Source organism: Bombus bifarius, unplaced genomic scaffold (genome assembly GCF_011952205.1).
Source record: "Bombus bifarius isolate JDL3187 unplaced genomic scaffold, Bbif_JDL3187 scf7180000008165, whole genome shotgun sequence".
NCBI lineage: Eukaryota > Metazoa > Arthropoda > Insecta > Hymenoptera > Apidae > Bombus > Bombus bifarius.
The window spans coordinates 1,040,345-1,066,801 of record NW_022884487.1 but is presented as its reverse complement, the minus strand read 5'-3'; the positions used below and the strand labels follow the sequence as shown (position 1 = coordinate 1,066,801).

The window sequence follows — 26,457 nt, the reverse complement described above, 5'->3', positions numbered from 1 at the left end:
CGGCTATTCAAAAGCGTATTGCAAAAATTCCGCCGATAGAGGATGAACAACTTCTCTCCCTCTTTCGATGCATAGGCAAATCGCGTTCGGTGGAGTGACTCGAAAACGTAATTTCGACGGGCAAACTGACAGAGAAGAAGAGAGCGGGAGGAAAACGGGACGAAAACCAGCCAGAATAGTTAACTCTGATATTCATCCAGGATACTTCAGAGGATCCCTACACACATAGTTGTACGTGTGTCTCTGTTCCACATGCTGCGTGACTTTTCTCCACTGCCCTAACTCTATATCGTCATTGGCTGCTTACCTTCCTCTAACACCGGCTCGGCGATCTGCTGGGCCCCCTCACCCCCTGCAGCTAGACGAACGCGCGTCTCTCTTGTCCTTCTGATAAATTTGGCCTCTCATGCACCTCTCATGCGTAATAACGCGAATGTGCTCACGCTCGTTTGTCGCATTTCCCGAGGCAGGCCGAACAATTGTTTTATATTCATTTGCATCTGCGGGCTCGTGCACCCTTCTATTCGTGTCGAAAAAAAAGAAAAACACAGAAGAAAGAGAGGAGAAAACGAGATGCACGATAGAGGGGAAATTTGGAAGGGCGAGGAAGACGAACAAGAGAGCGGAGAACGAAAGAGAATTATGAATAAAGCATTTAATTATATTTTTTCGAGTGTTCTCCTTTGTGCAGCCAAACATAACCCTTTATCCGCAGGATTCGTTAAGTTAAGTGGTTTCAGCAGCTGCCCCCTCTTCCACTCTCTCACTCGTCCTAAGCAGGAGCAAAGATGGATGTGGGGTGGGGACAGCTATAATTTAGCCTGCACTTGCTTATTTACTACGCCCATTATCGTCGTAACGCACTTTGCATGCTTTCGCCCATTTCAGCGCTTTCGGTTCGAGGTTGGAGGAACTTCGAAGGCGGTAGAATGAAAGGGTGGGGATGAACGAAGAAGAACATCGCTCGAGTGTAAACAGAGATTGAGAGTTGAAGAACGTGTTTCCGTAATAAGCATCCAAAATTCCATTAAATGATTGATATCAACGAAATAGTAAACAGAACGTTCGCGTTTCGTAGGAAAAATGTTACATAACCTCAAACCGATCTCTTACATAACCTTGTGGCGGATCAGTATCAACAGGACGCCGACAGGTCGAGGCATCAACGCGGCGCAACACCTCCCGGGCGATCCGCGGGTACCAACCGCCAACACTAGAGGGCTACGACGACAACGAGTCTATCTGTCTAACTCGCTAGCGGTCGAATATACAAGCGATTGATACAAATACCGCACCTAGCGAGACTCCCTCTACGTCTAAGGCAGGGACTACCGGGCATAGCCTTACTGACGAGTCCACCGGTAGTCCCGGGACGAAACGCACTCTCTCTCTCTTTTCATCCGCCTCAACCTTACAATACCTGCTGCTCTTTGCTAAGCCCAATCTAGAGAATCGACAAAACTAAATTGGAATTTAATCGAGAAAAGTCGAAGCTACGCGTTTAATCGCTATTTAATATCTGTCTAAACAATTCGAGTGTGAGATGTGCGCGTGCTTATAGGTTCGTGTTAATAATTCTCAAAGAGAACCCGGCGCGGCGAAATATTTTTCTCACGCTCATTACTTCACACGGACTAGCGCAGAAATAGAAAAATTAGTCGAGAAGATTCTACTGTCGAATAACGGGGTGAGCGTCTAGTGTTTCCTTTGAGAGAAGTTAGGAGTTAACGAGTCGCAGAGACGCGAGACGCGCTGGACCTGCGTGAAAAAGGTGCACAACAACGGTGCATGTGAAAAGAGAAGAAGAAAAGTCTCGGCCAAGAAGGAAACAAAGAAAGCAGGTATAAGTAGAGGAAGAAAAATGTACATATATATATATATATAAATTATAGGTATACCTACTTGTTTTTTCTAGGGTTGGCGGTCTTGCTTATTGAGGTCGTCTGCTATTCAACAGCAAACCTAATAATAGGAGGCCGTTTTCGTAGAAGGAAGCGAGGGAAGTCGTTGTACCGAATTATTCCGCGACTCGGACCTGCAACAAGGCGCATAAAACGAAATTAATGCGGCAATAATCGTTTTGAGCATAGTGTAATTCGCTAAGCCAACTACCCTTGAGGCCGGTTTAATTCTACAATAATTGTTCTACATGGCAACTAATCACTGTGATATTACGTTGCCGTACTTTTCATACGTGGCGTCGGTCCATGCGCCATTTCGAATCAGTTTCCGCACTCTGCTTGTCTAACCTCAAGTTTTACACGTCTATTTTCCCTTTTATTATTTTTACGTCGCTTTTTCATTCCCTTTGCTGGAGGCTCGTCCAGGTTGGCGTTGCGCCATAATATAGCGCGTGATATTAGGGAAAACGCGTCCGTAAATTCATTACCTTTTACGAGGCGTTTTCCTCGTTGTTAGCCGCCTTTTTATCCGCAAGACCATTACTCTACTGTCGCCCATTACGGTGATCCCTACACGCTAAGTATTAAAATCGCGCGCAATGACAGGCTACAGTTCTCACGCTTGCTCGACAACGCGATCAAGTGAAACATAAAACACAAAATAAAGTACAGCGCGTTCATGAAGGCAGACACGCACTTGTCTGTTTACCAAGAAGATTGGAATACATACGATGAAACAAACAATTACACGGCAGGGGAAATTAAATACATCGAGAATTGATAAGTGTCACTATCATGTATATGTCATTACATGTGCGCATAAAATATTTTGAAATTTCGTAATTGAGGAGTGCTTGTAACAAACACTGTAAGTGCCAAAATTGAAAAACTTATTTTTTTTTTACTGGAAGATGTCTCGCGTGCCAATAAGAATGCTGTGCTATAGAATCTAAATGCAATTTCCCTGTCTAAATAGTTAGTAATAACTCTACAAGACAGCGTCACAAGGTCGTCTATATAGAAAAAAGAAAGTGCCAATGAACATTAGTTAATTATTTTTTAGCTTTTGCGCGTGCCGTCTATCTAAGTTATCCTAAATGGACGAAACATTGAGTTTTCTTTAGAACCAAGAGATGGCACATAGAGGCTCTTTTGCACATCATTTTTCTTTTTCATGAGTTTGGACTACATTAATGCGTGTTTTCTTTGCCTCCTGGAAAACTCGTTTCTTGGCACTTACAGTGTTTTCTACAAGCAGCGCATAATTATATTGGTAAAGTTTGAAATATACATGAAAATGTACGTAGAAGCTACATGATGTTTCGTAAATGCATCTAGTAGTCACGTAATAGTCCTCGGAGAAGTCAATTTACGTATGGAAATTTTTGATTGCGAATTAGAAGATAATTACCAAGTTTACATATGATAGTAACATTATTATTACGTAACATTAAGGATACGCCCCGATTAATTAGAGATTAATCGTGAACCGTGTGAATATTCGAATGGAGATGAATTATATCCGGCGGAATGCATGCAATTACGTTACATTGGGGATCATTATAGGTCAGAGTCACGGTACATCTCAAGGGAGCGCAACTCCATCTACCTCAGGAATTCAGATGATTGTCTCATCTATAAAACTTTTGTCATCAAATAACTCCAACTTTTGTACCCAGTGGCGGGAAAACGAAATTTCGTTTCATAACCTAAGATCCCCAATATTTACTTTTACAATATTATTTGTAAGCCAATACGCAAAATCCTAACTACTAATTAAGTAAATTGAACAAGAACCAATCCTCCTATTTACTAAATGCTTGGCCGTCTAGACCGCAGACACGTCCTCCAAACGCGAAACATAGACAATAGGAAACGCGTCGATCTGATTCCGTATCTAGGAAAGCATGCCACGATACGGTTAATTTCGATCGAACGACCAGAGAACTGCCACCCTTGGATTCTGATTAAAACAATCCTCTGCAACACACACACACACGCGCGCCTGAGAATACAGAGAAAACGAAATATCGTTCAATTAGAAGAATAAAATTGTCAGCTGTTATAACGTAAAGCCCATTGGCTACCATAAGCTACCATAAGTTGCCGAAGTATCATATTACCAATCCCAGATATCTAATAACTAGACTGCGTATTTTTATAAGAGATTTAGAAACACAAAAATGCATAGAATGCACGTAATATGCAAGCAAATTGGATATAGAAAATATCCAAAGTACAGCACGCTTTATAACATTCGCCAGGTCCTATTCTTTTATTCGTATTCATGAAGATGTGAATTCGTATAAAAATTCGCAGTCTGGTAATAATCAATTTCGATAAGTCGGGCATGTTCGCGTAAGTGCGCCACCTTTCTCTGTAATTAAGGTGATTCCGAGCCGTCAAAAGCGTGCAATTACAGAGCAGTAAAAAGAAAGCTACGCGATAACCACGTAATAACCGTTAACGCCATCAGATTTTAATCACGGAAGCAGAGTTGCTACCCCGGCTCCTGGGTTAGGCTACGGCCACGAACCACCATAAACTATCCACTTACTAGACACTCACCACGCGCTCCATCTACCAAACTGTACGAAGAACCTCCTCCCACTCTACGGTTCGATTAAATCCTCGTCTATAAAACCACACGGCTACCTGAAAGCCAGTTTCGATCGTGTCTATCCGTATCGATCAGCGGTTCTGATTAAAATGGTTCGGAGAAGCATCGGAGGGGACGACCATGAAGGATTCGGGAGCAAAGCAGCTCAGTGGAGCAACTTATCTCGTTCATGAGATAATGTTCGAATGGATTAAAGCAGTAGACATGTATGCCTGATGCAAGGATAGTGGTAAATGACGATATGGTTCAGAAAGGAAGAGATAGACGATGCAGGTACCGAAACCCGTGAAATCGTTTATCTCAATTCATGCAGGTGGCAATACACGTTCGAGGCTGTGAAACGTTTCACGAACGTCGTTACCCTGATTGCTCTTCGTCGACCAAAAATACACACCGATTTCATTGTCTCTTATCTGTATTTGTTAACTATTCGGAATAGGGTACATCTTAATTAGAAATTATCCTTAGATAAGAATAGGGTACATTTCCGATGATCTTGTAGATATGTTGTCAAAATCAAGATTCTGAGTATCGTCTTCTTACGTGCGTAACCCTCAGTCGATAATGCGTTCGAGCGCACTTCTCGTCAATTGTTCAATTTCATTAGGACACGTTTAACCAAATTGGCAAGAACATACAGCGAGAGTAAAAGCATTCGATGTAAATGGTCATCGAGCAACTGCTTCCTCGACTCTAGTAATAAACGCTACAAGAGACTCTTCGACACGGTCATCAAACGCCAAGTGGTGAAAGGATGCTAGTTTACACCTTAGTTTTACCAAAGCGATAGAAGAACGAAAGGAAATTGCTTGTTGAAAGGGAGCACCGAAACTAAAGAACAGATAATGGCTACGATAGATGCAAGCTGAAAAACAAATACAGCTATAAAATTAATCGAAAGCTTTATCGTAATTACGAGACTTTATCGCCGTGTGAAGGAGCTCTTACCGATTCATTTAACGACTAGACACCTATGAGAACGGGTGTGCCCCGTTTCCCTCCTCGTTTTTGTAAACAGAGGCACGGCGGTCGAGAATGTGTTTATGATCGATAACTCTTGGAAATCGTGCAGCGTCGAGCGTGTTGTTCAATATTTAACGCACTGTCCTAACCTCTTTGCGCCGCAGTCGAGCGCGGCAGCCGGGACGACATGAATTTCAGATGGGATGAAAGTAAAATCATCTGACAACGACGCCAGCGTTACGATTGAATTAACGTCTGCGTGGTTGAAACGTTTACCCTAGCGAGGGCGTTTGATAATTTAAGAGCCATGAGCGAAGCGGAACCATCGACTGTTAATGGAAATCGAAGAACGATTAGACAAATTCGACAGGATAATGGAAAGACGGCGGAAACGAGTTATTGATCCTGGAATGATAGTACACTGCGATCTTTCATGTATTAAGTAACGTGTTTATTTTTATTGAAATGTATGTAATTTTGTACGCTATACCAGAGCAGCCGCATAGTGTGATACACTATATATATATGTCGGAGATGAAAGGAAAGCCGAAGCCTTTCCTTGGAAATTTTGGGAACATCCTCTAGTACCTTAGCCTAGATTTTATTATAGTTGTAATTGCTTAAGATTTGTAATAAGCGAGATTGGGTTCGAGGTGACAATCGGTCGCTGAACGTAGCCACGGTCACGGGATGGATGTTTTATCTAACGGAGGTCTGGAGTGGTTGTATGTGTTTTCCGAGAAATGTGGTTGTGGCGGCATGCGGCCTCGAGAGCGGGCCTAGCCACGTGTGATGTTGCCTCGGAGGTGCCGATGCAATGGGACATACATTGTATTAGTAATCAAAACTCCAGGCAGAAACTGCCTAGCAACGGCGTTTGGAACTTTCTCGATGCTTCCAAACGGGTATAGAAAACAAAATGCAATCGTACAGGGAGAAAAATCTCCACGAGGCTGGCATTCTTGCGATTGCCTTGGAGAGTGATACATCGAGCATTTTCGACGATCGCATTTGCGTCTAAGTTAGTTTCGCTTAGTAAGGAGTTATCCCGGTGACCGTGGATTCGTTTGAACTCAAACATTGCTAATAGTATTATTTAATTTAATTATTCGTAGATCGTATTATTCATTAGGCTTAGTGTTTGTTAGACTTATTATTAGTTGTACTTATTATTTGTTAAGCTTAGTGATAGACCTGTATATACGTGTAAATAAAATCTCGGCTTTGTGAAACGATGGCTAGTCCACATGAAGAGTCGTCGCGCGCCCAAATTTCGAATCGTGATCCGACATATATATGTCGGAGTCAGGTTGGCACTTTGGGGCGTTCTATGAACCTTTACTTACTTTACCGTCGCGGATGTAGCTAATGTTTATCGGTACAAATGTGGACATTACAAGAGGCTATGAGTAATAGCGGCGATAGGATGGTCGAGATGATGGTGACAACGAATTCAGGTTCGATAACGAATCCACGGTCCACGGGATGACCAGTATCAGCGTGACTTACTCGGCAATTCGCTCAACGACTAACTAACTAAAAAACTCCCTGAATCCAGATGAACCTACCCTTATATACTCCTGTCCCCGCTACTCGGGTCAATCCTTGTTTTTAAGGAGAGTCATGAAATCATTCCGTACCTCTGTCAGGTACGCGGCCCTCCCGTGACCCTGGCTACGTCTGGTGACCCGTTATGTCACCTTAAACCTGAACCCATCGTCGTAACGCCAGATTGGAACATTAAAAGTGGTTTTCCTTATTTTTATTGCTTAAACATTAAAATCTTGACTATGGTGATAGGAGGTTTTTCCCAGCATTCCCGACGGAAAGTCCCGCTGTCCTTCCCTCTCCGACATATATATATATATATATATATATATATATATATATAAGTATATGTGTGTGAGTATATGCGTGCGCAGCATCTCGTAGAACAAAAGAGTGTCACTGTTCCGTACGCAAGGTAAAAATTGAAAGCAGAAGAGTGCTGAATGGGTATCTATGAACATCTTGTGAATCACATATTAAATAAATACAAAACTATTTTATTATCGTCTCTACGTGTAATGAAAGTGTTGCTACGTATTTATTTCCGCGATTACAATCTACAATTCTCGATAATTTTACATGAAGTATATACACATTATATATGAGAGTGTGTTGGTAAATTTTCGTAAAATTTTTTACATATTCGAAATGTAGATAGCAAATTATTGTTTCGTAATTAGCAGATCATTTTACAAGAGGACCATAGAAGTGTGACGTGTGACAATCCAAAAGAAACAATGCGCTATTCCAACGTTAAAAACGTAACGGGAATGCGCGAAATTACAGAAAGAAAGATTCGAATGGTATATATATATATATATATATGAACGATAAAAATGACTCGGTAAAAATGGCCTGGTAGAATGAATCCACTATATCTCGCGCTAATGAAAATTTAAAATGGAACTACAATCGCTTTAATGAAACCTATAAATATACGCGCAACGGTTTAATCGAAACAGACTGTGAGCCGGTCGTATCCGTTTTATAAATATAGAACAAATTTGATCGGCGAACGTAGCGCCATTCCGAATGAAAGCACAACTGTCTCGATCTATTCTTCGATTTGTGTTATTGTCCCGTATCGAGAAACGTATTGCAGAAGGAAACGCTAGCTTTACACTTGCATGTGTTGTCCACGATTATTAGCCGCCTTGCTGCGTAATCCTCTCTTCGATATGTTATAGGACACGCTACCGTAAACGCAGAAACAACGGATACGATTTTATCTGATGCAGGTGGTGTGGAAAATGCACATCGATAAAATAGAAATTCATATATGAAGACCACAGAGAAAACATAATCAGTTCATTTTTATCGGTCTCCTGATTTTTACGTTAATTGATGGTTAAAGAGATGTATTTCAGTGTGAAATAATTGACACAAGGATAAGTTAAGGCAAAATCTATGAATTTTTAAGAAACCAAAAACTATTTTAACGTAATCGTAAAACTAAATAAGGGGATAATTTGAAATTAGTTGACAGTATAATAGAATTAAAAAATGCTCTTTTCATATTTAAAAACCGAAGATATGATTTATCATAATGCTCCTTTGTGATCTTACGTCGGCGAATATGAGTGTGATTTGAAGACACAACATCTAAGAAATTGAAATGGTACTATATATAAATGAAATTGGCAGTGATATCACGCTTTTATTCGAACCTTATATAACCATTAGTAATTAAGAGCAAAGTATCGGTTAATTAAAACGGCACTATGTTTCAGTGTTCTCGTGTTTTCTCTTGCCTTCGGTCGTCGAAACGACCTAAGCAAACGCAACTATTTTTCGAACTGGTACACTTAACGAGCAGCGACGGTACAGAAATCGACTAACACTGGCGAAGATAGACAGAAAAATCGAAAACGAGGAGGGAAAGATTTCTAGAGAACTTGAAAGAGATTCGAAGAAGGTTCCGATAAAAAGGAAGGCGAGCTACTCGACGTACGGACAGCCAATCATCGAAACTTTTGTCTACAACCTCCTCGAGATGAGCCGTGGCTCATTTTCAGCGAGTAAAAACGACTAAAGATGGCGTTGCTCCGTAAGAATCGGTAACGACTCGATCGGTAAGCACGTTCGGGTCAAGTGTGTACCATCTCTGCGAACTTTTGCTAACGACAATACACCAAGGCGGAGACAGAAGTCATTTTTCTCCTCTTCTTTTCTTTTTCGACCATCTCTTCTTTCAACGCTGACGAAAGCTTATTACGAACGGTTGAAGCGAGTGTCAAGTACTAGCTGAAAGCTTAAACCGTCGTTGTGACACAATAACAGCTCGAGATTTTCCGTTTCAGGTGTCTACGGTCGTGCGTTGTTTCACACGTCGAGTGTACACGATGAAGCATATACACAGAAGCAAAGAGGGCGCGCGAATTGCACGAGACAACAAATCTGTCGATCCAGTTTAGCAACTGCACTTAACCTATTTTCGTGCGGAAATTACATCGGTAGGTGCGTGTTATTACTATGCGAGAACGTATTTTATAAAAAATTGAAAAATCGAATTTCCGAGCGGCGGAAAAGCGGATTTCTTGCCCTCGTCCCATCATTCGGGGGCTGTGCTTCGTTCACTACCGACCGAACAAATTAAGGTCAATACGGAGGGGGCTGTATTTTCAGCAAAATATTCCATCGTTCGTATCGTCGAATCTCATCGCGGATCGATCACGATAATACCGTTGTAATTTATTACGCTTGACCGGGATATATATCGAAATTCGACCTCCACGTTGTTAAGCAAAATGGAAAATTGAAAATAGGAATTCGTTTGCATCGGTATCTCATATTTCTTATATGTATCTATCTACGTTTTCTTCTACCCACAACTATACGCGCACGCATAAATTTCAGGGCACACACATCTCTACGTATTATATATATCTCGATTGAAAACACGATCGTCATCGTGGATGAAGAATCTCCGGTTACCAGTTGAGTTACAGCCGCAACCGCCGCTTTTTCATCAAAGAAATCTCTTAACGTGTCATTGAATTAAAAACGATGACATTTCACCGTTCACGGATCGGCGTGTATTTTTCTCGGCATAAATATCGTTCGTAAATCGAACGAGGATCTGGAGAATCGTTCGTGCATCCATATACACGCTGTACATATATGCATATATATGTGCAATATACGGACAAACGTGTATGCTCCATAGAGGGACCGCCATGGAACACTTGAAACGGATTTTCAGCGGAGAATACGGCGCAGTTAAAACAGTGACGACAGCTTTTAATTGAGGCTAGGACGCCAAGTGAAATATTGGAATTAATCGCGAAACTTGCGTCGGCTAACGAACGAAGAGAGCTATCGAGTTAGATCAGTCAACGAATAATGGAAGAATCGATACAATGTCGCTCCATTGACGTCGCCGTGTTTTCATTCCCCCTCGCCTATATCGTTCAAAATACGAAATTCATCGCGGTTTCGGGTAAAGTTATTGATACAATTTTTGAGGGAAAAGTGGATTGTTTGTTCTCGACGCGCTCGATGATGGCGTGCTAATCGTTCGTGTAAAACGATTATATGGCGTTCAAAGTGACTTAAAGCCACCAAAATTATTATTATTTTACTGCTTGCTAATGACGATTCTATCTTTTCGAGTTTAACGAGTTTACAACTCCCGCAAACGTAATGAACGATTTCTATGAAGGATAACTCATTTGTCTTATTACGATTTAACGAAGTAGTTATTTACTTGACAATCTGTTATAATGACAGATGTATTATTTCAGCGAGCAATATGGCTGACTTATTTTTAATGTTGCGGTCTGTTTGACTCTGATGACGATGATTGACAAGCTAACAGGTATAATATTAAATATATTATTTCAGCAACAAATAATATGGGTAATATAACTTATTTATGGGTTTGTAATTTGCTAAAATCTGAGGATAATTGAGGTTATACTTTTTACAATTCGTATTAATGAAGGAGTAAGATTACAATTGTAAAATTTTCTCCTTCTAAGAACTATAAAACGTAGGTGAATCTACACGTTTTACTCGATTTGAAAGATTTAAAATCCCATGAAATTTTTAAGTTTCTTTTATATCCAATGATATCGTGTCTCGTTACAGTGTTTCAAGGACTTTCGTTGCAACCGGATGACTGTCGTTTTCATTGGAAAGTAAGTGATTTAAAGAGCTTGTAAATTAAGTTAGCATTTGCAAGATTATCGATACAGAACAATTGTTTCAACGAATTATACGGTATGAATGCAAAATGGGCCAGATATATAATAACGTACTTAATCAATTTCGAGGGTGAACGTATCAGATCGTCAAGCTTCAATGTAAAATCTCGTCTCGCTTATCCGACGGCGACAAGTGAACGCACGCAATTTGGCGCTGTCAGCCGGAAACGCGGGATTTTCAAATTTTAATCGAATCCGTCTCGCCCGCGCGTTTTCCGTCGATTAAACGCTTTACAAGCACGGACGGCCGCACGTCCTCCGACGAGGGGAATATTTCATTGGCCGCGATCCTGCATAAAACAGCGCGAGAAAACGAATTACTCTTGCAAGCTGACTGAATTGCGTACGATACATTAATAATAATACGTTAATAGGTCAGTCATCGAATAAATAAAATCGCGAAATTAACGAGTAGTACCGAGTAATTTCGTATTTCCTTTTAATGATCATTTAACGAGTCATATCGTCAAGGGTTAAAAATTTCTGATTGGCAATATGTTTCGTGAAAAAACAATATGCATTTATTAAAATTGTAAGGCATTTATGTTCCACATTTTTTGCAGTTATTACTATTTGAAGGTAATACTGGTCGTGATGGTTTAGTTTTTGATAAAACCTCGCCATAGCCTCGGGCGAGGAATATTTCATCGGAAAATGCGAAAAATCCCTAGAAATGATTAAACATTCGAATAATATCAACAGCGATGCTAGCCACCTGTTTGGGCCACATTTTTTCCAATTTTGCGATTCTCTAGCTGTAGAACAAAGGATGATTGCCTACAAAATAAACAATTATTACAATACAATAGTTCCAACGTGTCATTTGACCATTCAAAGAAACTAGTCGCAATGCTAGTGAAGCGTCTAGATAATATCCCTATTAGACACAGTTCGCTCGTAGAAGTCTCAAGTAATAACAAACGCAAATTAGTGCGATTAGTATATTACTGGGCAAGCTTTCTAAATTCACGAATACATAAGAAACAACCATGTTGTTTAGCCATCATACGAGAAGAATAACAAAATCATCCATGCGCAAAAAAGAAGTCCAAGAATGATTCGACAATGCGACAGAGGATATAATAGAAGTCACGTGACGTACGTTCGTCGACGAGAGCGCCATCGGAGATCCGTATGCGGCCACGGGTCTATTCTCATTCCGTTGAAACGATATCCACGGCATAGTAATGAAAACCCTGTTTCGTTTCCTATGCAAAGGACCGGCGCGTACTTTTAAACGTGCCGTAATAATACCTTACTAGAAGCAATTAAGTGCAAATACAACCGATTGGGATGAACGTGCGCACCGGCGGATGCATTCAGGGGGTTAGGACGTGGAGATAGGATGGACACGGAGGAAGTGGCCCAGGAGAGGAGGGAGCGAAAAGAGGAAGGGACAGAGAGGATAGAGAGAGGAAGGCAGATCGGAAATTGCTTCGAGCATGCTCGCTCGCAATAATACCACGCCTGGCTATGTGTGTGTGTGTGTGTATGTATGTGCACGTGTGTATACCACGAGTCTGGCCCTCTATGTGTAACTACACGTACATACGTGCATATCCGATGTGTAGCTATAGGTATTTGCGTATCTATATATATATATGTATAGGCATACCAATACCAGAATACGGTAAGAACAAAGCCGACGGCAAATGACAGCAGTAATTTTCGCAAACTGTTGTGGGATGCGCGCTGTGGCATTCAAGAATACCGTGGCGTCGTTGCCGCTCTTCGAAATGGTACTACTTTTCCTTTTCTCTTACATACATTCTTTCTTTGACGCCTTCATCTCTCACGCTGATGATCCTCACAACTTACAGGTTTCTTTTCTGGCGGCGTGGTTTCGCTTTTTGATACCACGGTCGATAAGTGGCAGACGCTTGAAGACTTAAGAAGAATTTTATTGATGATTTAACGAGCTTAATTTGGTAGTATCTGACAGTTTAATTTGAGTAAGAATATTCAACGTCGAAGGTAAGGAGTTCGAAAACTCGGGGAACTTCATGAAAACCAATCAGGCAGAATTAATCCGAGGGCAATGTAACGTGTCAATAGACGTGACTGGTTCTTGTAAGGATTTTTCAATTGGTTAAGTATGTATTTAAATCTTAACAGATCCGTTAAGGCATTTCTATTTTATTCTACGATTTATTTCTATAATCTTTTCTTAATGTTTCGCGTGAATCATTTCGCCGTCTTCCATCTCATCTGACTCTGTTTCCACGAGTTGTTCTTTGCATTCGACGACGGCACTTTGTTTCCTTTTTTCCCCTCATCGCTCTATTTCTTACTTTGTCGCTTCGTTCTCCGTCTCTATCGTGCGTTCATTTGTCACACTCGCGCTGCTAAGCCGCATACACATACGAGCACGTGTTGGTGGTACGGTGTGTACGGTAAAGCTGGATTTACGCTTCAGAAGGATCGGAATCTGTGGGAAACCGAGCGTCCAATTGACCGGCCAACTGTTACAGCACCCTTGATTCTCCATAGATTCGGATTCGAGATCAAGGCGCGAAAGCCGCGCAATGAATATCCGACCGCACATAGTCATAGGATAAAGGAAAGTCCAGAAAATTTTGCGGTGCGACGCTCGCGAACACGTCTCATTTATCCCCCTTTCTCCGTGATTGTTTGTATGCAGCGATGGTTAGCCTAAAAAAAAGCACTAGGAACCAGGAGCGTACAGAACGAGGACGATAAATTTTTCTGGTGTGCGGGAAAAACAAAGGGAACACGAACCAACGCTTTCTCCCTCTCTCTCTCTCTCTCTCTCCCTCTCTTTCTCTCGACGAATTTCTCCTCGTAACAACCGAACAATGAAAAAAATGCAGTAAAAAAAGAGAGAGAGAGAGGAATGAGAGACGTTTTTTAACGACGAGCCACTATGTATACCACAATCACGAATTTAAAGAAATTTCGATGAAACGACAACAATCTTGATCATCAGGGATAAAAGAAAACCCGCTGATCGTAAATATTTCGTTTCGTCTGGGAGCACGTGTGATCCATTATTCAGGTGAGCACCTCCGACAGCTTATGCTGCAATAACTAAATAATGCCGCGCATTCTTCCGCGTGCGAGCATCGTTGAGCCTGGAGAAAGCCTTAGCCCGGGGAACGCTCGTAGCATTAAGTCGTCCGATGTCGATGCCAGGCCAGCCGGCCGAGAGAGGAGAGCCTAGTATATATGCAGTGTATCTTGGCCATGCAGAAGCGCGCGCGTGCAGCTGGATGCACTCGCGTGCCGCCACGTAGCCAATCACGTAGCACCGCACAATACGCCGTGCCAGGGAATAATGCCCAATTTTACACGAGGCAAGATTGACGGCCGTATACGTCCTTATACAGGCGAGACGAAATCGGCTTAAAAGTTTCAAAACTTGCCTGAGGCTGTGGCAAGACGAGGAACCAACGGAGTACTCTCGAGGTAAAGCGAAGAAAGACAGGCAAACTCGAAAGAGACAGAGAAGGAGGCAGCAGAATCGAGAGAACGAAAAAGGGAAACCTTATTTACTTTACGTTATATAGAAAGATAGGTATACATATGTCGGTATACACGCAGAAGTACGTATCCCCTCTTGCAGGGTGGTACGGCTTCATCCATGCGTTAAATTCCTCCGGGGGATTCTTCCTCTTTCCTTGATCCTTCTCTTTCTCTTGTGCTCTGTGTTTCTCGACTGCCCTCCCCACTCTACAGCTACCCCTAACTTCTGTGCTCTTCTCAGTTCACTCGTATCCACTTGCAACAGAACAGACCACTACCGCCGCCACCTCCTCAGGCAAGAGGTGTCTGTCTCTCTTTCACGGGTCTCCTTTTGCTTTCAGTGCAACAACTTTGATAGGGGCAACAGCTCCAGGTATTTCCGATGTATCGTTCGTAGATCGCGCGGTAGGAAGAGGAGAACGGAGGAACGAAACCGGGAAAAAGAGTTTTAATTTCTTCGGGAGCTCGCGGTCTGGCATCCGTTCGTTCTACACGTGGAAAACCGTGTAAAGGCGGAACACAGCCGAAGGGGAACGGTGAACTGGAAGAAAAGTTACGTGGTAACGTAAGTGAGGTATTGGCCGAGCTGCAATTCCGATCGGACCAATGAATTATTTTTACTGATTCGAACGTATTACCGACACAGATGGCTCCTCGCTCGAAAGTCTGCCGCGCAGAGAGGTTCTTCGGTTGGGAACGATAAATGTCGCCCGTACGGCGATTATTCTGCCAATTGCGAACACGGAGCAACCGTTGTAGCGTTGTATCGAAGAACGAATGGTATTTCGAATCGTCTTAACATTTGTCTTGCTTTTCTCCAATTTGGTACGATCATTGAAATTAATCAAATGCCAATATACATGCAATGGCTACAGAAAATATTTTGCCATTTTATTGATCATGACACTTACGAAATTACTTATCAATTAATTACTTATTACTTATCAAATTATAATTACTTATCAAATAATTATTATTACTTTATCTTTTTACTACTTTTTATTTTTTATTACTTTTTATCAAATTATAATTACTTATCAAATAATAATTTAATTAGGTTCCAGTATATTAAATTTTGTATCGCTATTAAAATGAAACGTGGAGGTTGGTAGGAAAACGCTTTATTCAAAAATAAGCAAATACTTTTTGTAGCCACTATATTAAGTATAATGTGCATAGCGAATGTAAACATTTCTCTTACATAGAAAGCAAATGTTTAATCAATGATGCCATCTTATTTTATGTATTTACGTATTATTAACTAAAGCGATTACTAAAAAGCCTTCAACCATTTCTTTAAAAGGAAAGGAATAAAAGAGAGATTGCAAGATATACAATCGAGAAGGGTCGCACAGAAAGCATCCACGTGAGCCACGAACAAGTCACGAGACACGTGATGACCAGCCAATAAGATTCCACTACTATATTAAACCTTTTAGGAGCCGCTTAAGTCGCGCATAGAGTGACAAGCACCTGCCCTCGTACGACTGGATATACGAGGGGACGTCAGGTTCGTTCTCCTTTATATTCGAGCTGCTTTTTTCATTCGGCTAACTCGTTAACCTGCAGCATTCGCATATTCAAAAAGTAGAATAGTCTGTTACCTGTACTACTTTTAACGGCTCGCTGAAACACTGCTACCAAAGTAGAACAAATTTTTACTGCGATCCGTTACTTATAGTTGAATAGCAAATTTAATCCGCATGACAAACATCAAACGATTGCATTTCCAACCTTTATTCTACTGCTCGAAAATTCTCTGTGAATTAACCCAGTATAGGATATAAATACACGCACGTATGTATTTACTGTGCAGTAAATCATTTCATTAATCGATGACATATCATTCCAAATGGATGGCTTCTTAATTTTAACGTTGACTGCACTAGCTCTCTGTGACGTGTTTGACGAATACAAAACCTACACGAATAAACGGCACAGCAATGAATAATATAGCATCAAATTCCAATCAGAGAAGGTATTCGAAATGAAAAACACACTGAATAGCAACTACATATTTTGATTCTATCATATGAAAAACAATTGGAATGCGAACTCATTTTTCGCCTATCGTGCCTATAAATTTCACAAGAAAAATATAGTATGGATTATTATAAACAGTATTTGTCTCGCTTACTGAGCGGACGTTTCATTATTTAAAAAAGGTTTCGGAAAATTTTTATTCTTGAAAATCGACCACCTTCCGTATGGCAATTTTAAACAAAATAAAATTTATGATATCTTAATTGGGATAGAAAATTTATTAGTACAACGAGCGTCTAAAATATTAAATATTCCAAGATCCATTGATATTTAAAAAATGGAATAAAGCCAAAACTAAAAACATCTATATATGGAACAAAATGGAATATACGAACGTGTTGGATCTAATAGTTAAACGTTAAAAACTGATAAAAGGCCAGTAACGAAGTGGCTTTCCTTCGTTCTTTTGTCTTCTTGTTCCTCTTTTTATGTGCAATGGCAAACGTATCTGCGCGATACGTTGGCAAAGTCAATCTCTGACGGTGCATCAAACATTATTTGATCTATGGCCTCGATTATCCGTTCCGATTTAATTCTCCACTTTCCACGGGGCACAAAGTATTCGGCAAACAGACCTATCCCGCGAATAATCACGTTCGCGCCCAGTTCTCCCCGCCGGAACACAATTTCCCCGCCTTCGACGCAATTTAATTAAAAACCTGTATTTTTCCGTCAGGATTATCCTTGCGCTCTTTGTTTCAATTCCAAAGACTGCTCCTTTGGCGGACCGCGTATTCAGTAGTTCGAGGCAGGGAAAAAGGACCAAGACAAAGCTTTTCTCCGTGAAGACACGTACCAGCGCGCTTCTGTGCTCGCTCCGCCAAAGTTCAAATTAAACAGAGAAGCAAAGACAAAAAGGACAAGAGAAAAAGGAAGAAAAGAAAAGAAGTCACAGGGAAGTAAGAAGGAAAAAAGGAAGAGTATACAGCGGAAAGAGTTTACGTATGCACGCGTATGAATCTTTCATGCAATTTTCTTCGGTATGCATAAGTAGATACGCCTTACAACAGTTTCATAACGTTACCGATATGAATTATAAATATACAGCGCTAAGTATTAGATCACCTGGATTCGTATAAGATGCGAGCCTGGTTCACGACGTCGATAAATTAATCGTGATTCTGTACTCGTGTGAGTTGACGGTGATGATATCGTTGTGCTATCATATTCATTACGTACGTTCTACTATCGTACAATCATATTCATAAGAAGAATATATTTGCAAGAATTATCGAAAAGAACTTGTATGAATTAGAAGCGAAATTCAGCAACGATTATTTCAAATCCGCGTTGAAATTCGGTACAGCTGATGATACGAGTGGTAGAATTGATTAAAACAATGACCAAGATGTATAGCGGATATAAATAATGGAATTATTCGATGAAATATTGATTTTTAGAATGAGAAACGCGACTTGTATTGGGTTTTGTCAATACCACCTAATGACAAAATTCGCAATCACTTAGTTGCCAATCCAATATCTTTCCACCGTGATTCTCACTTATGAACGACGGCGTATACATCCAAGAAATTCGATTGAAAAAGCTGCTTCTTGCGCGAAGGAACTATTTGTCCAGTTCCCACGTCCGCGACAATCCTAACCAGGAGAGATAGATGATCCTGGTAATTACACCAGAAAATACCGTGTACGTGTGCGCGGTCACTAGCTTCACGGCCACGCATGCGCACGCGCAGGATGCGTATCAGCTATACCGCGATTCCATTTACGGCGGGACGCGACTCGTTAACGCGCGTACGCTGGAACCGCGCACGAATGATAATTAGCTTGGCCCCTACAAAGCCTCGCTATGTACATCGCCTGAATCTCTCGATGCGTTCTTGTAATAAGGAGAACTAGGTGGAGTAGGAGGAAGAGGAGGTGGAGTCGAGGGAGGACGTAGAAAAGCCGTGCTCCTTTCCGTGTCGAGGTCGCCGGTCCATTCTTCTTTCAGCGTGGAAATCAGAACGAGTGTGTTTGGCGCTTCGAATTCATTTGTCTCGCAGGCAAATTGTTAACCCTTTCTTTTTTTCAGTTGCCACAGTTTCGTTACGAACCTTAGCCAACGACATCCGTTCAAACCGTATATATACGTAACCATCGGAAAAGGCAGCAGGTATTTACATTGGCGGTGGAGCGGCGGCCATGTTGGCTCGCGTGTGTACTTTATGAACGCACGATTTGTAGCTTTTGATGGTTATCAAAGCGCGCGTACACGGTTTTCCATTCGGCGGAAAATTAATTGCGATTCTCGACAGGGTAAGCTACAGCATGGTAGTCGAATAATTAACAGAGATACGGGAAATAAGCTTGTTAACAGAATCGAGACACAGGCTAGCGGATCGTGTTTCTTTTTTGTATTATCCTTCTTTTTTTTTTTTTTTTTTTTTTGTTGGAGAACGGTGGGAAAAAGTGAACGTCGTATAATCCCGTTGGAACATGCAGAGGGTTGGACGACGGGCTCGAAATTAATTTGTCTGTTCGCAGTATCAATTTCGAGTATCATAGCCACGATCCAAGCGGCAATATCAATTGGACTCTTCTCGTTGAACAATGCGGCACGTGGTACGAAGAGAGAGCGAGCGAGAGAGAGAGAGAAGGGGGCCTTTTAATTAGCCAGCGCGGAACAGAAGTACTCACCAGCAATAACAGAAAACTAAATGTACATCGTGCGTATATAACGCGAGTTTTTTACGATGCAGCCACGGTGGTATATCGGTTGTGTTTAAAACGAGGCTCTGCCAACCTTTCTGCTGCGAAAGGACACTTGAAAGAATGTTCGTAAATATCGTGGAAGCATTTCGGCACGTAAAATCATAAGGCTTTGTGAACGCGCGAGTGGAGCGATGGTGCTGCCATTAAAAGCGAGCCGCCTGCGGGCGATAGGCCAAGGTATGCGACTGAACGGACAGGTGAATATCGATGAGAATCGAGAGAAGTGCGGGTGAAGCTACCCATCCATTGATAGATAAGGATGTCGATAGCGGGGAATGGGTGAGAAGCCATCGTAGAAAGCACGAGGGACGAGAAGGGAAGATCTTGAGAAAGCGTGAGAGAATATAGCAAAGAGTATGTGCGGGACGAAGAAAGGTATACGAAGAGAAATCTAGAAGTGGTAGAGAGAGAGGGTGAATAGAGGATCCCGATTATTCAGCATCGACGAGATTTGCAATCGACATTCTCTTCCTTTCGCCGCTCATTATATTGCGCCGTTCTAACCGCACGGATCTCCTCGTCGTTGTCGGTGGATTCGCTTCTTCGAAAAGGGGGTAAGCGAGGTGGAGATGGCGAGAAGAGAGAGAGAGAGAGAGAGGGGGCGGCGTGGAGCGAGGCAGGTGGAGAGGAGAGATGGGATGGGGAAGGAGCATCACCGCGACTGCCACACACCACTACTACCACCCCCACCAATTAACCGTCCTTTTCCTTCCAAGTCACGAAGCCGCTGGAAACAAGAGATACGCCTCGGGTACGGAGACAGAGAGTAAAGTCAGATTGCATGGTTGGCGAACGCGGTAGACACGCGGAGACTCGAGACAAATCCGTGTAATTGGTATTACACAAAGGGAAGGAAAGAAAGTTGCACGAGAGGGAGAAAGATGAATAGTGGGTAAATGCAAAAGAGAAAGGGGGACTTAGATAAAACGGGAAGAAATGGTCGTTAGGTTTTGTACAAACGTCGGCTCCACATAAAGTGGCGTGTTTTCTTCCCCGATGATATTTCAAAGACACGAAACGGTTTTTAGATATTCGGTCGGTAAGATCGGAACGCCTGAAGAGCTCGCTCTCGTCGAAATCGTTGGCAGATTAATTTCTCTTCATTAGTGGGAGGGATGCCCCTCGTCGCGTAGCATCGCTCGAGCACTCAGAGGATATCGATACTTTAATAACGCTCCTCTCCACTTCACGGGTTCAGAGTTCAATTGCCTTTTTTGTCATTAATTGTTGTTTTACGATGGCGTCCGCTAGAGAGCGCTGTGAAAAGCACTCGAAACGCGTGCACCAGCAAGGGAATCCCTGGGCTTGAAGCACCGAGGCTATACACAAAATACAAAGTCAGCCTTCGTTTGATCGTTTACTTGTCGTTTTCCCATCGCTCGATGGGCAATTGTTTCGACAAACTTGGGGCGAACCGTTTTTTTCTTTGTAACCTGCCTCCTCTGGTTCCGTTGCCGCGCATACGGCCTTTCGTTTAATCCCTTCATGCAAATGCAACAGACGACTCTTTCTAAGCTGTATTTACGTGCTTTACATATTTCACCTTCCGCAAACGTTTCAATCACGGTTGGCAATCGCGTTTGGTACAGAATACGCATACAATGATTCACGATAGTATTTGGACTCTTACTCCTAGAAACCTTTTATGTAAATGTCCTATGCGTTGCACAAAACATTATGAAATTTTTTATTACAACTATATTGAGACACGACTGTCATGATTATATTCAACTCAAATATGGAACCAGTCTGAAAATATATATAGAAATTACGAAAGTTTATTGGATACATATAGACGATACAAAAATTAGCATGGATAGCGTTTTTAAATACACAATTAGTACTAAAGGTGATTTCACTAAGTATTTTTGTGAGTTATGTTGTGAATATCTATACATTTTCAGATTCATATGAAATTTTACCAACATAATTATGACACTTGCATTTCATTATAATACTAAATTATAAATGTATTTTGCATTATACAGGATGCGTTATGCAATTGACTCTAGCTAAATCTCAAAGTCGGTGAGAGACGGAAAAAAATTGTAGAGGGAAAATTCGACTCAAATACCTTCACACTTTTTTTTTATAGAGAATAAAAGATTAAAAATGCATCGAGCTGTTAATAAAAACTTATAGAATATCATATAAAAAAAAAGGAAGATTATTATCGCACTCTCCCGAAGCATCGTTACTAAAAAAAAAAAAAGCGAGTACCTGCGAACATGGATCTTACCGCACCATTCAATTTTTTCCTCTACCCTTTTTCTCTTTCCATCTTGTTTAACCGACTTCGAGATATATCCTGGCCCAATTGCGTAACGCAACCTGTGTATTCGCAAAACGTCTCCATAAGTGTTTAAACGCGATCACGTACACACAGCCGATACAAAATCTGGAATCGGTGTCGAATGTCACTGAAAAACAAACTACACTTTTTCTGCGGCTCGTGTCGTCGTCGATCCCCCACGAATCTCTGCTACCGCCAATGGCATCAGGCGGCTCTACGACCAATGATAAACACTGTAGCATCGGTAGCTGGATGCCTGCTTTTTTGTCCATGTCCCCTCGCGTATTTTGCACGCTTAAAAAGTTTGAACTTCGCTTTATAACGAGCTTAAGACCTCGCGCGGTTAACGAGAAATGATTTACCACGTTCGTTGCCATATGGCAACTACCAATACATAGAGCACGTACACGAGCGTATATACATACATACAGCGCGGTACAAACGATTCGTGTGTACGTTGAAGAGCAGCGACCGAATAAATCACTGCCGGCGTACAGGCCTAATATAATCGCGCCTAATAAAGTTGGCAGCCACTAAATTTTCTTAACTCGGCCCCCGATTCGACCATGTAATTCCCAAACGGGCGTGTACGCTCCATAGAATCCGAGAATTCGTCGGTTCGAATTGAAAGACGATGCGATGTTCGGGAACAGGTGGATATTCGGATGCTTGTAAATAATGTATCTTTGCTTAACCCTGTTAGTCTCCGCTTCGTCCTCGAGTTTGTATTTCTTCAAATATCTTCCCTTTTTCGCATATTTTATTCATGACAACCAGCAATATATATCATGCATTATGCATAGTAAAATTATATTCTATACTAAAACCAAACATTTGCACTTTTGAGTATAAAACCTACGCTTTTCTCTTCTCCCAATAAGCGCAATTTAAATATCGAAGCAGCTGCCTTCTTACAGCTGTTCGATTTCCAATTCTTCCCAAAAATAGAAACGACAATAAGATAATCGTTTGTCTGTCTGTAAATGAAATCCCGTTGTATGGAATTCTTCGCAAAATCCAATACCCAGATCCGAGATATCAAGGTCCACCTAATCCTAACCTATATACCGATCCCTCCTAGACGATATTAATCCACTCGAAAAAGCATGAAACACTCGCATGAAGCGCTCGATAAATAAAGTGATCGTTAAAAAACCGGTGCCGACCGGTCAATAACCACACACCATCTATATCGACCTAGCCACGACATGGAGCGAAAGAAGCAGAAGTAAAAGATAGAGGGAGCAACGAGGGAAAAATTGGACTCCATAGTCGACGAATATCGACTCGCCATAAATAAATCGTTTCCCAAGCAAGAACCGCTTTTCGGGGGACAGCTTAGTTAAGGGACTGTACTCGTGTTTGGATCGAGACTAGCGCTGCCGTGTATTTACATGGGAGATTTACGGTACGCTGCTACCGATCCCTACAATGTATATTCTCGGTGCATTAACGTTCGAGCGGCAGGAGAACGTCGCCGGCAGAAGCGACTAGCTTGACCTTTGGACCCAGTTCCTTTCCCTCGGCGCTGCATCTGCAAGCAAAATCTCCCGGGGGCCCTGCGATTACGTTTTCTTTCGTTTTTCATCAATTCGACGAGCAATGCCTCTCTTAACTATAATTCGCACTATCTTACTGTACCTCTGCTCTTCTAAAGCCTCTGCCTTCTCATCGAAGCAACGTGGAACTTTTTGCCTAACGTTGCTGAATGTTTCAAATAAAATCCAACGAGTATCGTTCTACAGAATGATGTTGAATAATTGCGTCGATAAAGACATTGCCGACTTTATTGACCTAGATATATAATTATTGGGCTTGATTTGCCTCGATAAAGCAACTTAGGGGAAAATTTGATTTTCTTCGATGAAATGATGTAGTTAGAGGAAAAATTTGATTTCTCTTGACAAAGAAACTTAATGAGAAGGTAATTTGATTTTTCCAAATTGATTCGATCAAAGCGACATGTTTTCATAGCAACAAATTGCCCGTACGCGAATACGTTGTGAAACAGTCAACGATCTTGTATAGACAGAAGAGACATTTGTTTCTGTGACAACTTGTTACTGCAATGTTTATTTTCCTTTGATTTTTACTGCTCCGAATAAAAATAGGCAACAGACAGCAACCTTTGTTACTGGTAACAAAAATACGAGAAAACATGGAAAAATAGCGAACAGCGATAATTAATTCTTCCAAGAAACACCAGCAAAAAGTTCCGCGCTGTTGTTTCAGTGAGAACGTAGCCTTAAGTTTCTACGTTTCTCGATGGTGTCGTTGCTCTGTACCGCGAGAAGCGTTTCCGGGAGACACGCGACCTTCGTGGTCGCTGAATTTCATAGCATCATTACGCGTTCCGTAGAGCGATACTATACCGAGGATGAACGGTCCTCTAACGACGCCAAGGCTCCAGCGGATATTCGACAGATAAGTTTCGTGTAGCAATTATCTTTGGAAATGTTTGGTACTAGGATGATTACCGAGAAGTCTATCTATATGTAAATGACATGTATCGAGAGAAGAGTTGCTTTACGGTCGCTTAACGAGATAAGTTGAAATATAATAATAGATACGTATATCGTTACGACACGGTGGAATTTTGAAAAATACAAATGCAATCAAAGCGAAGGAGAGGAGAGTTCGATCGTTCATCCTCCACGTCCATCGAGGCTGTTTCGGCTGATTAATTGAATAAACTCGTCCACCGGGTTTAATCTCGTCGCGGCGCGGTGTGCACTTCACAGCGGCGTTCTTGCCGATGAAAAAAGTGACAGTCACAATATTAATATTATTCGAGCAAGATAAGCGCGCAGGGCAGCTGCTATTATGCGACGCGTACGTGTATACCAATCGTCAACCGTCTATCGATCGTCGCTATAGTCATCGACCAGTCAAGGACAATATACGAGATTTCGGATCGACAAATGATGTGTACGTACAGTGCAGGATTATCTCCGTCAAGTAAGCTTCGTCATCTTAAAATTCGATCTTTGCGCAAAATAATCACGCCCGTGCATATTACGCGACAGCACTAGTCTTTGTTAATGTACAATAACGAATAATTATGATTATATCAATGACGATACAGGTATACCAAATCTACCAAAAAATAATGGCGACCGCTTCTTTCAAAGAGTCGTCCAATTTCTCTCTTATCTTCCCTTCCTTCCTATTCGCTTTTCCAACCTATAGGATTTTTGTTCTTGTCCCTTTTCAGTAACCAAGCATTCGATGGCTATCATTATCACACTATTGCGAGATTTCTGCGTGAGAACACGCTGTTCTGAATGTAAAGGACTTCTATCAGCACTAATCACGATACGTGACCATCAAAGCCACTAGATCCCCTTGCCGGACCATCGAGTTGCAAAAAGGAAATAAAGTAAAAGCGAGCAATTAAAAGCCAACAAGTCAGTCCTCTTGTCCCCCTTTGCTTCGGGTTCCCCCCGTCTAGTCTACCCTCCTCTTGCCTACCCCTTTAAAACCTTTGCGTCATCGTCCAATCAAGGTAGCCGCGTTTCTACTGTCTACTGTTTATGTGTGTACGTGAGCGCATGCACGCATACATAGGACGCATACACGCACACACAGGATCAGCAGTGGATCCGACAGGTCTGCACGTTTGTGTATACAGTCCACCCGGGATCCTTCCCTTGTTAGGAAACATTTCAAACATTTGCCATATCACGATCGTTTCAAGGCATTTCTTGCTGACTAGAGACTAGAAAGACGTTCTTATTGAGTGATTCGCTTCTCCCTGTCTCCTCTAGTCTGTTATGGCAACTAATCTCTGCTCGGTGAATGATCAACCTAACCTTCAATCGCTTTGAAATTCGTCCGCGTTTCTCCATCGCCGGTTTCTCGTGATTTAGGTTAGGTTTGACACGCTAGTTTCTCAAGGACGTATGTTTGAATATGGACAGATTGGTCATTGAATCGATGGCATTACGAAATAGAATAAGCGAAACGGAATCAGAGTGCGACTGTATGAGATAAGAAGAAAATTCGTATGATATAGAAATCTAGGTTTAAGTGTACCAAATGCAGAGATTCTAATGAAAATCTGCTATGATGTTGCAAAACAGCAAAAAGAAAGAAGATGGAACTTGTTATAAACAGATTTTCAATTTCTTTTCTTCCAATAATGCATTCCGACGAGGTATGGCCAACAATAGACACATTCTGGACGTCTACGTGAATCCACAATTCCCATGGATGATATGGCTCTCTTATGATTTCCATAGCGAGGTAGCGTTCGCCAGATACGATTCTGAAGACGCGGTTCTGGCTCATTCAAAACAGTTACACGTCGCACAAAGATGCTGATGGGAAGGCAAAAAGGCAGCAGACAGGCACCGAAGACTTCCCCGGAATACTACGGAATGCTCTTTGAAAAGGACGCTACGTTAGAAGACACATTTATGCATCTGAACGTTTCTTCTGAAAACAAGACCGACATAACCTCGAAAGCCGACAGAGGTCGAATGTAAGGTGCATCGATTGAAAATCGAAACGTCATTCTCGACGGGTTACGTGGCCGTACCGACATAAGTGAAGAGATACTGGCTTACGAAGGTATTCGAGTACTTGCCAAAGAAAACATTTACGTAAACCATTCCTGTAAAACATTTTATGACAACATTTGTAATGAATAACGTTTAGCCATTTCATTAGCGCTGTAACGAAACAC

The 26,457-nt window shown here is 41.7% G+C and overlaps 1 protein-coding gene and 1 long non-coding RNA gene across 2 annotated transcripts in view; one reads left to right on the top strand and one right to left on the bottom strand.

Annotated features, from left to right (window-relative positions):
- LOC117209072 overlaps positions 1-26,457 on the bottom strand; it is a 125,594-nt gene that overhangs the window by 46,725 nt on the left and 52,412 nt on the right. The window contains exon 2 of the mRNA XM_033450668.1: positions 1,903-2,035. The gene's annotated coding sequence lies outside the window, so the exon portion shown is untranslated. The remainder of the gene's footprint in view (positions 1-1,902; positions 2,036-26,457) is intronic.
- On the top strand, positions 14,098-15,565 carry LOC117209079. The gene is made up of 3 exons (XR_004487844.1): positions 14,098-14,663; positions 15,062-15,285; positions 15,367-15,565. It is a non-coding gene; the product is annotated as an uncharacterized LOC117209079 (long non-coding RNA).